Consider the following 15,275-nt stretch of genomic DNA (forward strand, 5'->3'; position numbering starts at 1 on the left):
GTTAACCCTCTCTGGGTCATCTCACTTGCTCTCAAATCTTAAATGTCTCCTCACTAAGCACAGTATCAAGTCCAAAGTCCTCAACCTGTTGTTCAGGCTATTCTTTTCCTCCACATACCCTAAGTGTCAGGATAAATTGATAATCTAAGAAAGGTTAGCCCCAAGTACTATAATCAAGAAAGAATAAGGAGAGTTTCAAAGTGACAAGGAATTTCACCCTACAATGGCTTCAAATACTAGATAGTCTAGACTTGCAAACAAAGGTTAAGTTTTAGTATTTCCTCTTTTCTCAAATTACTTTCTATTTCTTTATTCTTCACCACTCCCACCCCAGATCAAAGCTCCCTGAAAAATGGCAGTGTTGGTTTCGCATACCCATTCTTCCAGCAGAATCTAGTAGGACCCTCGAATTTCACCTTCAACTCCTAAAGTAAGTAGTTAAGAAAAGTTGAAATAGTGCCTATACAACCTCCCAGGCTAGATATCCTATTGTACTAGATGACAGCAAAAAACACTCAAAATATAGACATTTAGTGCTAACACACAGACTGTTTGTCCACAGAAGGCAAATGATCTAGTCTTGCATGATCTTCTGGGCAAACAAACTAGCTACTTCTGTATGAGGCAAACTGTACAAAACTAGCCTTGAATTACTTAAGCAGCAAGGTTGCAGTTGTGGGTTTATGTAGGCTGTATTTTAGATTTATTAGTAAATCACAGTCCTTACTCCTAAATCAACCAACTTCTTCCAGTAGGTATGATAATCATACTTCAGTCTTCTATTAAGCACAAAAATATCATCTCTCATTAGAGATCTGGGGAAACATTTTGACAAAGTAAATATTTAATCCTTAGGGTAGAAAATAAGAGTCCTCTTGGAAAAAGTACTAAACTCATAAGACCTGAATTCAAGTTCTAGGTCCAAAATCTCTTAGCACAGTGACTATGGGCAGCTAAGATCACTTTTTTGATTCTTTAGATAATAAAGATAATATTTGTACCATCTTCCCCTCCTCTCCAATTATTCTGGGAAGCAATCTGAATTTATGTTGTAAATATGACTAAAACCTCCTTATCATCTTACTCAGAGATCCCACTACCTAGCACATACTTCAAGAAGAAAGGGATTGAAAGAAAGGTCCTCTATTCCAAAATAGTCAGAGCACTTTTTATGGTAGAAAAAAAAACTTAAAACAAAGTGTTTATTGATTGAAGAATGACTAAATAAATTGCGGTACATGAACATAATAGAATTACTATATCATAAGAAATATGAAGAATACAAGAAGGCATGGGAACTTATGAAAAGTGAAGTAAGTTGAATCGGGAAAAATATATACATAAGAGATGTGAGAATGCACCTCCTTTCCTTCATTATAGAAGGAGGAGACTATGTAGTGGAACATAGTGCATACTTGTCTAATTGGTCAGTGATTTTTGCTGAACTGCTTTTTATCTCTCTTTCTTTTTTATTCTTTGTCATAAGGGATGCATGCCTGTGCTTCTCTGGCTGTGGGATAAAGCTATATTGGAAAATGAAGGTGAATTAAAAACAAGAGATCAATGAAAACAAATTAAAGTAAAAGTTCAAAAAATATGCTCTCTCTACCTTACAGGTCTTTATGAAGAATTCACTTTACAAACTCTAATTTTAAAGTATGTTATATATTATAAATATAAATGCTATACATAAAATAGGAATAGCATGGTTGGTGAAGTAGAGTACAGTGAAGAGTCAGGAAGACACTGCTTTTTTGAGTTCAAATCTGGCCTCAGACACTAGCTGTATGACCCTAGGCAAGTCATTTAATCCTGTTTATCTCAGGGCCTCAATTTTTTAAATGAACTGGAAAAGAAAATTGCAAATCACTTTGCCAAGAAAACCCCAAATGGGGTCATGAAGATCAGATATGACTGAAGGACTAAATAACATAGACAATATTATCTTCATCTCCGATCCACTGACAACCCCAAAACTAACAGAATAACACACCTACATACAGAGATGCAAGATGAGGAAGAGGGAAGAAAGAATATCTAAAGAGTTAAAATAGAAAAAAGAAATCCCTATCTTCATGGCATCCTCATGGTGCCACTGAAACCATTAATTTCCACTTTTACTGATAGAGTTCAGCCTCTTTCTATAGGTCCTGCAATAGATACTTTGAAGCAGAAGGGAACTTCAGGTTTCAGGGAAGGCCCTTTCCCTTCCCTTTATTTCCAACTTTAAAAAGGAGCTTTCCTTTTCTCCTCCAAAACTGCTGCCAGTCACAGGAAGAACCCTGATAGAGTTCTTAACCTTTTCCCTGTTTACATCCTTGGTTCTATCAAAGAATTTCTTAGAAACAATACCTTTAACCTTTCACTCCCCAAATTTAATGATAACTGTGCTGTGATAGTGATGAGATCTACCTTGGGAAAGGTCCTGACGAGGCAGTCTGGAAGTCAACAGGAAGTATCAATTCTCTATCTTAGTGCCATGAATGAATTCTCCAAACAGGGGTTCCTCCTCAGAGAAATCCCATGCCAAAGCCAAATGCTAAGTAATTCCCCCCATTAACAGACTCCAGGGAAGGCTGGGGGAATCCCACCAAGCTGTTTGGCTCTCCCCCAGAATGGTAATTGACAAGTGAAGGATAGCTTCCCTAGGGGACAGCTTCCTTCCATGTGTCTGGCTTTTTCCTACCAAATCTGGGAAAGAGAGACCAGAAGTCCTGACTTCCATTATAACAGAGTCAGAGGCCATACCCAGAGCTTTCAAATAAGGGCTTTTTGAGTTCCCAGATCCCTCAGGGTTCCTATAACTCTAAGCTTCTGAGCCCTTGGGGCAGGAAATTCTCCCCAGAGCTGCTTTTAACTCCCACAACCTGGACACATACCAGCCCTTAAAGGAGAGCTGAGGGGATCATGTCCCAAACATGAAGAAATGACTCACCAGACCAAAGAATCCAAGTGAATGTGCCAAAAAGGAGGAGACCTCAGATCTGGAGGAGGAAACCTCCTTCAAAAGACTCAGTGGACTCCTTTCTCCTTCTTGAATTTTAAAAGTGGAAGGGATCTTAGATGTCCTCTAATACAACCTCTTTATTTCTATAATCGAGGACACTGTGGCTCAGATAGGTTACATGACTTGCCCAAAGTCACACATAGTTAATGGTAGTGCTTTTTCTATTGCATCATGCAATATTTATCGAAATCCTATCCATCTTTTAGGGTACAGCTCAAGTTCCATCTCTTCCTTGATGTCTTCATTACTACAGCCCACAGTGATGTCTCTGTGTCTCCCTCTCTCTCTTTTTCCTTTCTGTTTCTCTCTTTTTCTGTCTCTCTCTTTCTGCCTTTACCTTCCTACCTGTCTGGCTGTTTGTCTCTTCCTATAAACTCACTGTCAGGACCTAAAGAGAAGCTATAAGGAATAATGTGAAAAACACTAGATTTGAATCCAGAGCTTGCTCCTTATTAGTTATGTGGCCTTAGACAAGTCACTTTACCTTGCTGAGATTCACCTTTGCCTTTTATAAAATGACAAGATGATCTCTATAGTCCTTTCCAGCTTTCTGTGATACTAAGTTAGATCCTTAATTATTCTCTATTTGTTTCAAACTGTAAACTACTTGAAAGCAGGGACATCATTTTCACTTGTGTTTTCTATTCTGCCCAATCCCCAACACAGCACAGATTGTCCAATAAATACATGTTGACTAATAGGTACTTTCTGGACTCATTTTTCAAGTATGACTAAGTTCTCTTTTTTCCAACATGGATCTCTCTAGATTCTCGGAGCCTCTATTTTCCCCCTCTCTAACTTGAAGCAAACAGGATATTCTTCCTTCTGAGCATGTTCCAAGATGATCTCAGAGGTGATTATTTCAAACCCAACACAAATAATAAATTCCATTTGTAACAATGGCAAATGGTCATTCAGCCTTCATAATGAGGGAGGACTCAGAAGCCTGGAGGCACCCATTCCATTCTGAGACAGTTTTAATTATTAAGAAGTTTGTCAAGAGATTCCTAGAGATACTCCTCAGAATTATCCCCCTAGAATTATTAATTACCTTAATTCCAATTCTATTGGTGAAGAAGAATGTCTGGATCCTACCCCCTGCCTTTGAGGAAAATAGAGACTAAGAGAATCTAGAGGGCTCCATATTGAAAAAAGAGAACTTAGCCATACCTGAAAAATGAGTCCACAACTCATGAAGGACAACCATGCTCTTTTGTTAAATGATTTTCATTTAATATCACTGACAGAAACAGAATCGTAGGCAAAATGGACCATAGTTTTGATTGAGTGTGTTATCCTTTAAAAAATACTTAATTTGAGGATTCTCAGTTGGTTCATTTTAAAGCTCAATCTGGTTGGTTATAGGGTCAACCTACCTCCATTGTTCAAAAGTAGTCATTACCCCCAATATCTCCAATTCTGTCACCACTTTGTTTTTTGTGGTATGATCCATTAATCATACCTGTCCCTCTCTAACTTCATAGAAATCAAAAGTAAATCCTCCTTTTGATAAGATCATGGAGACCTCACTTAACCTGTCTAGTTACTGATTTTTCTTCTTTGTACAGAAGAAAAATAATTTCAACTAATTCATACAAAGAAGTAGGAAGGAGAAGGAGGAGGATAAAGTACCTAGAAATGCTTTCTGAGATCAGGAGAATAACTTTTCATTTAATAAACAAGTATTGATTTAGGAGTCAGGGGACTTGAGTTTGAATTCTTCAATTCTTCAACTTATTAAAATATGAGCCTCTGTTTTTCCATGTTCAAAATGGGGATATTAATACTTGCATTAACCTTATAGGGTTGTTACAAACCTTAATATGAACTATTTTCAGTGTTATTACTTGAGCTATACATAACTGAGGAAGTGTTCATCTTTATTAAAAAGTAAATATAGGCTTGCTTTGAGAAATATCTGAAAGGTCATTTGATTTCTAGTTCTTAAGGTACAGCACAATGCTGATCTAGGAAGAAGAGACTTTCAAAGAGTTTTTGAAAGCCAACTTCCCTCTCATCCCAACCACTATCCTCTCTCATAAGAACCCTTGAATTATACTGGTAGTCAATAGATCTTGGCAGAACTTAGCTACTAATAAACTCTTTCAGCTTTGATAAGGGCTCCTCAGTTTGGGTAAACTACATGTCTATGTAACAAATGAATCAGTAAAATTAAAATTATGGAACTGGGAGTTGAGACATCATCTTGCCCAATGACTACATTTTACAAATGAAGTGACATCTAATTGTAAACATTTGTTATGAATGAAAAATTGTTCATAGCTGTAAAGAATTTTAAAGTTTAGAAAGGACTTTTCTCATAATAATTCTATGAGATGGGCAGAATTGGGATTATTAGTCCCATTTTACAGATCAATAAAGTACACCATCAAATTTGAATGATTTGTCCATGGTCGTAAAGCTCAGAAATGCCTGATCCAGGATTTGAACCTGTTCTCTTGACTCTAACTGCAATGTTCTTTTCATTACATCAAGTAGTGAGTATGCTGACATCAAATTCCCTTCACAGTAGCCTATAAAGGTGATGGGACAAGAGTGTGAAGGATAATTTTTGTCCTTTGAACTTAAGTACAACAAAAGGGGAGTGGTAGCAAAGGCCAAGAAGAATTGGGGATGATCCCAGTAAGACTGTCAGGGATCTCTTCATAAGGTAGCTCTAACTTAGCCTTTAGTCAGACTTATATGTGCTAAGCCACTGGCAGGAGTTCCAAGAATATGATTTAACCAATATGCCTTCAAATGCAAAAGAAACCCATTCATTTAACAAGCATTTATTGAGTACCTGGGTGCCAGGCTCTGTGATAAGCATTGCTTAGTAAACAAGAATGCAAAGAAGGAAATCTCATACACTGTAGGACCAATAGGATAACAAACTTAGATTTGCTGGTTAGTTAAAGTTTACAAAACATTTTATCACAACACCCCTTATCTGTTGTCTCCCCTAATTAGAATGGGAACAAAGGCTATCTCAATTTTCTACTTGCATACACAGTGCATACATAGCACAATGCTTAATCCATTTTGTAGATGAGAAAACTGAGGGGAAAGAGATTAAGTGGCTTGCTTGCTCGTGTTCATGCAACTATAAAGTAGAAGAACCAGGTTTCCTTGCTCTAAATCCAGAGTTCTTTACTCTTCAAGAATTGCTAAGGTTGCAGGGGAAAAGAGAAACAAACAAACAAAAAAAAATGAATTAGTTTAACAAAAACACTGCTTTATTTTACTTTGTCTCCTATCAAATTCTGGTAATCTCAATTAGTACAAAAGGCTAATCTCATTTTCAACTCTTCCCACCCCTCTTCTTCCTATCCACAGCATCATTCCTCTTCTGTAAAACTGTTCAAGACCTACCTCCAATACTTAACATAGTACCTAGCACAGAGGCACTCTTAATAAATGCTTGTTGACTCCAGAAAGCCCATGCTGATGAAACTCACTCAATTATGATTACTCCATTACTCTGTACTTCTCTTCTCATTGGCTTAGACACAATACAGTTGTTTGCACTTTTTCTAAGTGAACTTATGTCTTTTTCATATGAAAAATGCACTGGCTTAGTCACCAAAGGCCCCAGGTTTAAATCTGGGCTTTACCACTTTCTATTGATATGACTCTGTGCAAATCACTCTAGATCTCAATTTTCTCATCTGCAAAATGAAGGTTGAACTAGACAATGGTTCTCAACATATGATCCAGAAAATCCTAGATGGCTCTGAGACTCTTTCAAAAGATCTACAAGTTTAAAACTAGTTTTTATTTCTAATATAATAAATATAATCCATATAAACAAAAACTCCTTGGGCAGATCCTTAATCATTTTTAATAGTATAAAGGGACATTGAGAACAAAAGTTTGAGAACCATTGGACTACATGACTCCTATGGTCCTTTCCAATTCCATAACTAGGAGATTGTGTTTTTGTATATCTGGTTTGTCCACTTGAGATTTTCTTCCTTTTTCTTTATTGGAGCGCCTATTTCGACATTTATTGGGCTACAAAATGCAGTGTTCACTTTTTGACGATAGAGATGAACTGGGAAAGAATCAAAACCAGGGCAGTGACAGATAGAAAGAAGAAAAGCAAAGAACCTGGATGGATAATATAAGAACTACCATCTGGGAGGATCAAAAACAAATTTAACAGAATCAGACTCTGAATTGGAAGGGACTTCAACAATGAGACAATCTCCACCAGTGAGGGCATACAAAGACTCATAACATTAAGAGGCAAAGTTCACAGGAATTCTGGCCACTATTGCTCCTTCTCCACACCCAGAAAGGCAGAAGTATGCTCAAGTTCTCCTCACAGGTCACCTGAAAAATGCTGATTGTCCTCAAGGGAAATCATTCCAGATGGAAAGTTGACTGGAGGAAGGATTTGCCAGAAATGGAATGGGGGAGGCTGGGTAGGGTGTGATTGGGGCCAGGAGAATTTGGAAAGAGAAAAGATACTACTGAGGTGGTAACAAAGCATTCCCATTGCACAGTGACCCACTGATTTTTACCCCATGTTCCCAGTGACCTGGATTTGGCACAGGCAGGGCCTTCCTCTGACATTGGTCACTGGCACTGCTTCTGCTGAGCTGTGTTGCAACTGGTCATGTTAATATTAAATAGCAAAATTAACCGTTACTACCATCACCCAATCTGGCCCCATCCAAACCCCCTCGAGTCTGGTCAGGGCGCCGGGGCCAGCTGCTTTTCCCCACATTCCAGCCAAAAATAATACCAGAATGGAGCTGTTTGGTGGAGACTTAATCTAATCTTCATTGCTTCAGTTTTAAAATATCCTGCCCGGTTTAGGGTTTCTGATTACACACAGGGATGTGTTTTTAGTGAGATGGGTCTTAGCAGAAACGTCCTTCTTGTAATTAGAAACCCAGGCAAGGCAGCCCTGCTGTGCAGCATCCAAGCTAAACACCAGATCCCCCAGAAGACAACACGTTTGCAACAAACTCTTCCCAGACCTTATTTGCTGGCACTCTTGGTTCTCCTAACTCATGAAGATTCTGAAGTCTTAGAAAAGTTTCACCAAAAGTATCATGTCTTCCAAATTATGAATTTCTCCAATAGGGCAGACTGCTGCCCCTCCCTTTTTACAAGTTTCGAAATGGAGCCAAAAATGATAGCAAGAAGGTTGGGAAAGTACATGGGAAATCCTTCCCCCTCCCCCTGAAAGATGGGAAGGACAAACAAAATGTTGAGTTACAATGGTCTTTCCCTAATTTACAATGGAAGAGCTCCAAAAAAACAAAAGCATTTCTAATACAGTTCCACAAAATATTTTAATAAACCCAGTTGATTTCTCAAATATTTTGGTCAAGAACCTACTTTCCTTTGTCAGAATAAATATCTTATAAGTGAGGTTCAGAGAACAGACCTCTCTCTACTCAGGTATCCATCCAGTATCACACACCTCCTTTCAAAGGAGCATCAAGCATCTCAGACTAGATTTTATGCATTCTTAACCTTCTTTGTGCCATGGATCCCTTTGGTAGTCTGATGAAGCCAAAAATGGCTTCAGGATATTGTTTTTAAATACAAGAAATACAATATTTCATCACAAAGGAAACCAATTACATTGAAATATGGTTATCAAAATATTTTTAAAAACAACCCAGGTTAAAAAATCCCTGGATTAGGAGAGTCTTTGCTTCTCTGAAAATGAGTTGGATGATATGTTAATTAAGAATGTGACAATATTAAAGAGAGTAGAGATCAGGAACAGGAACATAGAACTGGAAGAGATTTCAGAAATCCAGTTGGCTCATTTTACAGATGAGAAAGCTGAGGTTCATAAGTGACATGACTTGCCTAAGGTCACAGAAATAATAAGTGGCAAAACTGATCCTAAATTCAGTTTTCTTTTCACTATATCTGATACCAAGGGAACCTAAGGAGATTAGCATCTCAGCTCTACTTTGATTGCCCCTTTTGAAAGCCAATGAGTGGTTTTCAGATCCTCAGATGCAAAGGAAAGCATTTCAGTTCTTTCATCAAAGTATAAAAATACTCCTTAAAATCCCAGAAAGAAAACACACATACCAATTAATGTAGCTGGTCGGCTCAAACATTTGCTCCCGTTTTCTTTATTAGTTAGAATGGATACAATGTTGTTTGGGGACAAAGCATCCTCTTTGTTTCTTAGCAAGTCCTCACAACAACCCTGTGAGGTAGGTATATGGAATTCATCCCACTTTACAGATGAAAAATCTGCCCAGAATTATGCAGCCTCGGAGGCTCCTATTTCATTTAAAACTCCCATTTTTCACACTTTCATTATAAACAAAACTCACCTCCCATGTACCACCAGCTTGTCTCCTCTGTCCATCTCCATCCCCTATCATTCCTTCCCAAAGCCACCAAACCTCATCAGATATTTGTTTTAATTAAATTAATAAATCCCAGTTACAACACAATTTGGTAGTACAACTTGGATAGAGAGATATGCTTTTAGCTCCTCCTTAAAAAAGTCAACTTTTCAATACCAATTTTCATTAAATCATGGATTTCATAGGAAGTGTTTGTATAAACCACAGCATGTTTGCCAAAAGGTAGGGCTAGCAGTAACTTCTGATGATTCCATTTTCGAAAACTTTTTTCACTTTTCTTCCTTTTTTTTTCTTCTTCCTTTAATCTATGCCCTTCCCATACTTTGCTCTGAATTTCATTTGATCCAGACACTTTTCTTCACATCCCCTCCTTCATCACCTCTAACAATTGCATCACACACACACACACACACACACACATATATATATATATATATATATATATATCTTACAGAACAGCCGTCCTTGTGAGGCATAGCCTAGGAAACAAGAAAACTCAAGAAACTGCTTCTCACTTTCCTCAAATTCATATACCCCCTCCCCCACAAAAGACATCCTGGATTTTAAAAAAAGCACAGAAACAAAGGACAGAAATTGGGGGCCATTTTCAGAAAGATGGAGGTGAGAGTTCAATAAATGGCTGGGAAATTTAGAAACATTTTGGAAACCTTGACTCCCAGCAACTTTGTACTTAAATTAAACTGCAAGCATTAAAAAAACAAAACAAAAACAAACAAAAAAAAAACTAATTTGTCCTTGTTCTGTTGTTGTTACTTGGGGCATTTCATTCACACTGAGGAAATCAAATTGATCCATTTGTTTTTGGTCATAAAGCAAGTTGAGAGCGATGGCCCTTTAAAATGGGTAATTCTGCTTTCTAGGCATGTATTAGTTTCTAATGAGTTACAGCACCAGGTTGAAGATGGACACTGTAGAAAAAAATATTAACATACAATCCGGCACACCCATAAACATCAAGGCCAAGGGAGAAGTATGTTTCCAGTTAAGTTAGAACTTCATGAATTCAGGATTCTCCATTCGCAAGACAGTAATTCTCCTTATTTCATCACTAACTTACTTCAAATGTGTTTATACAATTTATTGCTACTGAACTTCCAGGCAACTGGTGTAGAGTTAATGAAACCCAGCTTGGAGAAGCTTTGAGCTTTAAACAAGTAACCACAGTTTAAATGGTTATGACATGCGGTCAAAGCCACAGCCCAGCCGGCTGCAGTTTCTGTGTTAGGAGCTAGTCAAAAAACTTGTAATCTCGCCTTTTGTGCCAGCTAAACAGAAAAAGAAAAAATAGCTCAAAATCAGTCTACCATAGTCTTTCCCTGTTTTTCCTGCATGTCATTTCTAATATAATCACCTTTCCAAAATGATAGATTTTTCCTCCCTAAACCCTATTCCCCAAGTCAGTGTTTTAAGGGTTCCTCTGAATTATTTAGAAAGTGTTCGAAATAAGTTTAGATTTTGAAGAAAAATGTCAGGCACTGCAACTATCCTCGGAAAAAACAACCCCAACTAACATTTTAAAATATGTCTTAGAGAAATCCCTTATACTGTTCACAGAGGTACATGAAATTTTAAAATATGTCTTAGAGAAATCCCTTATTCTGTTCACAGAGGTACATGAAAGAGTTATATCCACAAATCTTCTTGTTCACTTAAAAACTGACTTTTATTCTAATCTTTGCTGTCCACTGGAGTCATCCTTCTCCTTTTCTCTAACTGCCCCCCTTACCCTTTCACTCTGTCTTTAATCTCTTTCTATTTCGAAGCTCCAGTAAACTCCCTCTTGTTAAAAAGAAACATTTTGGGAAGGGTAAAAGGTAGGCACTGGACTCTGCCACTGCAACACAATAAAAACCTCCTTTCAAAGCAGCACTTTCATTAACTTAAAGCAATCTATAGACTTAAAAGCAGAGAGCAGTAAACTCTCAGAAAGGATCATAAAACAGCCAGGCTCAAGTTGGGTACACTTCAGTGCAATTTGCACGATGCATTTTACTGCTGAGAGGTGGTTGGGCTGATCTCCTTTAACCCTCTGCCCCTTATTCTGAAGCAAACTTTCTTTCTCTCCCCTTGCATTCCTTTCTCGAGCACAATGGATAAACAGTGACTGGGGGACCCTCCTGGGGTCATGTCTCCCTCCCCCTAGTGCCCCTCTCCGCGGGAGAGTACGCATACACATTCCAGGCCAAGAAAACAACAGGAGAGAGAGCCCCCCCATGTCTAGCCCAACCTCCTGCTTCTACTCATTGATCCCCAGGCTGCCTGCGGAGTTCTCCGGCTGGTTTGGAAATGGAGGGAGAGCCAGATTTCGAGTTTTGGATTTATTTGCCTATTTCAAAGAACATTTCATGTCACCACCTCACACACAGATACTTTAAGATTCATTTTTCGCTTCTTCTGGATCTAGGGAATCTCTGCACCTCCTCACTCTAGGGTTCTATAGAGATGAGGGGAGGAGAATGGAGTTAGAGCCACTAATAGGACTTCTCCGCTCCAAAGGTTCTAAGGGTTAAATCCACTGCTCAATTCGGCTGGATGGACATCCTGGGTATTTTATGCTTAAAAACTATTATTTCACAGATTTAGAAAGCTAACTTTAAGTGATCTAAACCTGCCCCAAATTCGAAGTTCTCTCGAATTCAGTGAACTGGAAAATATAAAATTATAAAAAGTCAACAGTAACTATCCGGCAGTGACTCAATAGGAGGCTCTATAGATTTTTGTGGGATTGAATTGTTGTACCAGCCCTCCCACCCAAAACGGAGTGGCTCAGGATTACCGGGTTGGGTTAGGCAGACGGGAAGGCAGGGGGAGGGGAAGAAAAGGAGAAGGGATAGAAGAAAATTTGCGCGATGAGAACAGAGCTCTGAAAGAGGATGGCTGCTCTGGGATGAGGAACAATTATAGAATAGAAAGCTTCTGGCATCTAGTATTCCCATCCAGATTCAGAGTCCAATGTTTCAACCGCAGTTTCGGAATTAGCCCTGCTGCCCAATCAAACCTCCGGATCACAAGTCCCGCATCCCACCCGCACGTTAGTACCGCATCTACACTCTTTCTAACCCCAGTACAGGCTCCAGAAGGTACCAAAGCGGCCCATGCCTCTCACACACCCTTTTGCTGACCCAGAATCCTGTCACTGCGTATGCAGAAAAGCGCTTCGGGAACTAGGTCCGGCCAGCAGTCCTCAGCCGTGAGAAGCTAAACTGCCTCTTTCTAATTTTCCCCTAAACTCTTCGCAACCCAGAGCTCTGGACCTAGGCCAGTCCTAGTCTGCTTCCCTCACAGTCTGAGTCCCTCGCTCCAACCCCGGAGTCCTTAAGTCCCCAAATCGCCTTGCCCAACTCAAGGATGCTGCGAGATCAGGGTGAAGAACAACCAGAAACATGGATTCCTCAGCTATGGGGCACGAGCAACTACTTTCATCATTTCTCAAAATGCTTTCTCTGCCCACACCTAAGGGCAAGGAGACTCAGCGACAGTCTCAAACTACCTACCCAAAGGGCAATTTCCAGTCTCAAACCCAGAATCAGCCTTGATCCTATCTCCACATCTTAAATTCAGACCAAGTCTTCCTCCGACTCCGATTCAAAATATGTGGATCACCCAAACCTAAATTCAGCCCCAGATTTCCAACTCCAATCTGATATGCATTTCCAATCTTCCAACCCCTACCCCAATCTCCAACTTTGGCCTAGGTTCTACCATTTCAATTCCTATGAAATCATGGTCTTTTAACCGTAATCTTACATTCAGTTCTAGTTCTACAATAAACCCATCCTGGCACTGCCACTCTAATTCTTTATCGGAGCTGGTTCGATACCCCAACTTCCAGTCCTGATCTTCCTCCTTTCTGGGAAGTGCCTCTCTCAGTCTAGGCTGAGACTGCCCCTTCGAGAAGAGCAGGCCAGTTTGGCTCCTATCTCCACAGGGACCGGGAGGTTGCTACGCCTAGCCCCAGAGGGAGCGCAAACTTTGCGCAATGAACTGGAAAGGGACCCAGCACCCCATTCCCGGCGCTGCTGCCCCCTGAGACAATCCCCCTCCTTACCCTGGGGTCACGAGGGCATTGGCCCCCAGTCTCTCCTCCCTCACAGGAGTGCAGACCCCTTTCCCTCTTTAGAGAACCTTCCCCGTAATTCTCAGGGAGCCTTCGACATCACGGATCCAGCTTCTCCCTGGTCCAGAGACTCCCGCTCCTTAGAGCCTAGTTTTCCTGCCCCACATAGCGTTGATCCCCTAGTCTGACGAACACTTATCCCTTCTTCCCTCGTCAGCCCCCTACCCCTGACCCTGATACAGATCTCTATCCCTTTCCATTCTTCCCCTGCTTCTAGGATCCAATCCCGAAACACCTCGGGTTGCTAGACTCCGAGAGCCCGGCCCGAATCTTCTCCCAGTCATGCAGCCGAAGCGAAACCCCGCCTGGTTGAGCCGAGTAAACGCCGGCCCGAGACGCTCCCCCCAAGCTCGGAGAACGCCAGTGCAGGGCCGGACCACGGCGCGGAAGGCTGAACCCAGAGCCGCCTCCACCCGGTTCCCCAGACTCAAGCACGACTCCCAATTGTCCAACACAATCCCCTAAAGCCCCGGATCCTCAACTCCTGGCCCTTTGCTCTAAAATGCCAGCTTGCCCGCCCACCCCCCTCAGTTGTCCTGAGTGACGCTCCACCCACCCCGCCAGGCTCCTCGAACCCTGGGACAATGCATTCGGGGGGCAAGCGGCCCCGAACAGCCGAGGCTGAGGCAGTAGCGGCTGCTGCGGCGCCCCAAAAGCGAGCTGAGCCTGGCCCGATGCACTGTGCAGGGAGCGCGGTTCCTAGCCACCTCCTTCCCCCGCAGCCTCGCCACGGTTCCGCGTTGTCTAGCTCGTCTCAGTCCTTCCCCTTGCTTCTCTCCTCTCTCCACGCTCTCCTTGTCTCTCCCTTCTCCGCTCCCAGCTTCCCTCCTCCCTACTGCCTGCCTCGCTCTCTCCTCCCTGCTTCCTCCCTCTCTCCCTCTCTCCTCCTTGCCCTGTCGCAATGAATAATACTCTGGCTTGGGGACTGGAATAAAACACACGCGCTCTGAGGCAGCCGCCCGCAGCAGCAGCAGCAGCAGCCGCCGCCTGCAAAAGCGTCTCTGACATGGAAATGAATGACAGCTTACCTGATGCCAATCTTCATCAGACTGACACCGGCGTGACAACACAGCCTATACTTCCCAGCACTGCTCTGGACGTCAGCAGCACAGGGACCCGCCCCCCCCCGGCCCCCCCCCCCCCCTTCACACACACCTCCCCTATCCCCACTCCCCCTTCTCTTCCCACCCCCCATCACCCCCACCCACTCCAGGCCCCAGCAGCATCCAAATAAGAGGAGTCGCCTGGGTGTCTCCCTCTACTGGAAGCTTTTCGGAGACCAGACTGACTATTGCTTGCTCTTTCCTGTCTCTACCAAGGAAGGCAGGGACAGTGTTTTAGAAAAAGAACATTTGCGGGTTCTGAGAGATCTGGGTGAATTAGGAGATCTAGGAATCTAAGGACCTCCATTCAAGCCTCTCATTACATTTTACCACCTCCTACATCCCACTCCCCTCGCCCTCCCCGCCCCCACTCGATCCCCCACCCCTTGCACTTTTGGATTCTTAGAAGAAAAAAGTTGAGACAGAGTTCCATGAAACCTCGGAGGGGTTTTGTAAATTTTTCCATGGACCCTAGGAAAAGAACTGCACGGAAAATCACAAAACTCAGCGCAGACTAGAAATCCTCCCCATCCTTCATTCCTCCTTGCTTGGCCTAATTTTTATGATTACATTTGAATAATTCTCATTACCCTAGCCCCATGAAAGGTGTTCAGGTGATACTCTGGTTAGTTATTCTGGCATTCAAGATTTCTTTCTTGGGGGAGGGTGAAGAC

General features: G+C 41.6%; 1 protein-coding gene across 2 annotated transcripts in view; it reads right to left on the reverse strand.

Annotated features, from left to right (window-relative positions):
- Positions 1–14,612, reverse strand: part of PKNOX2 (PBX/knotted 1 homeobox 2) — a 355,675-nt gene extending 341,063 nt beyond the window's left edge. For both annotated transcript variants that reach the window (XM_031960947.1, XM_031960946.1), the window contains exon 1: positions 14,527–14,612. The gene's annotated coding sequence lies outside the window, so the exon portion shown is untranslated. The remainder of the gene's footprint in view (positions 1–14,526) is intronic.
- Positions 14,613–15,275: the final 663 nt, after the last annotated feature.

This window comes from Sarcophilus harrisii, chromosome 3 (genome assembly GCF_902635505.1).
Source record: "Sarcophilus harrisii chromosome 3, mSarHar1.11, whole genome shotgun sequence".
In the NCBI taxonomy this organism is placed as follows: domain Eukaryota; kingdom Metazoa; phylum Chordata; class Mammalia; order Dasyuromorphia; family Dasyuridae; genus Sarcophilus; species Sarcophilus harrisii.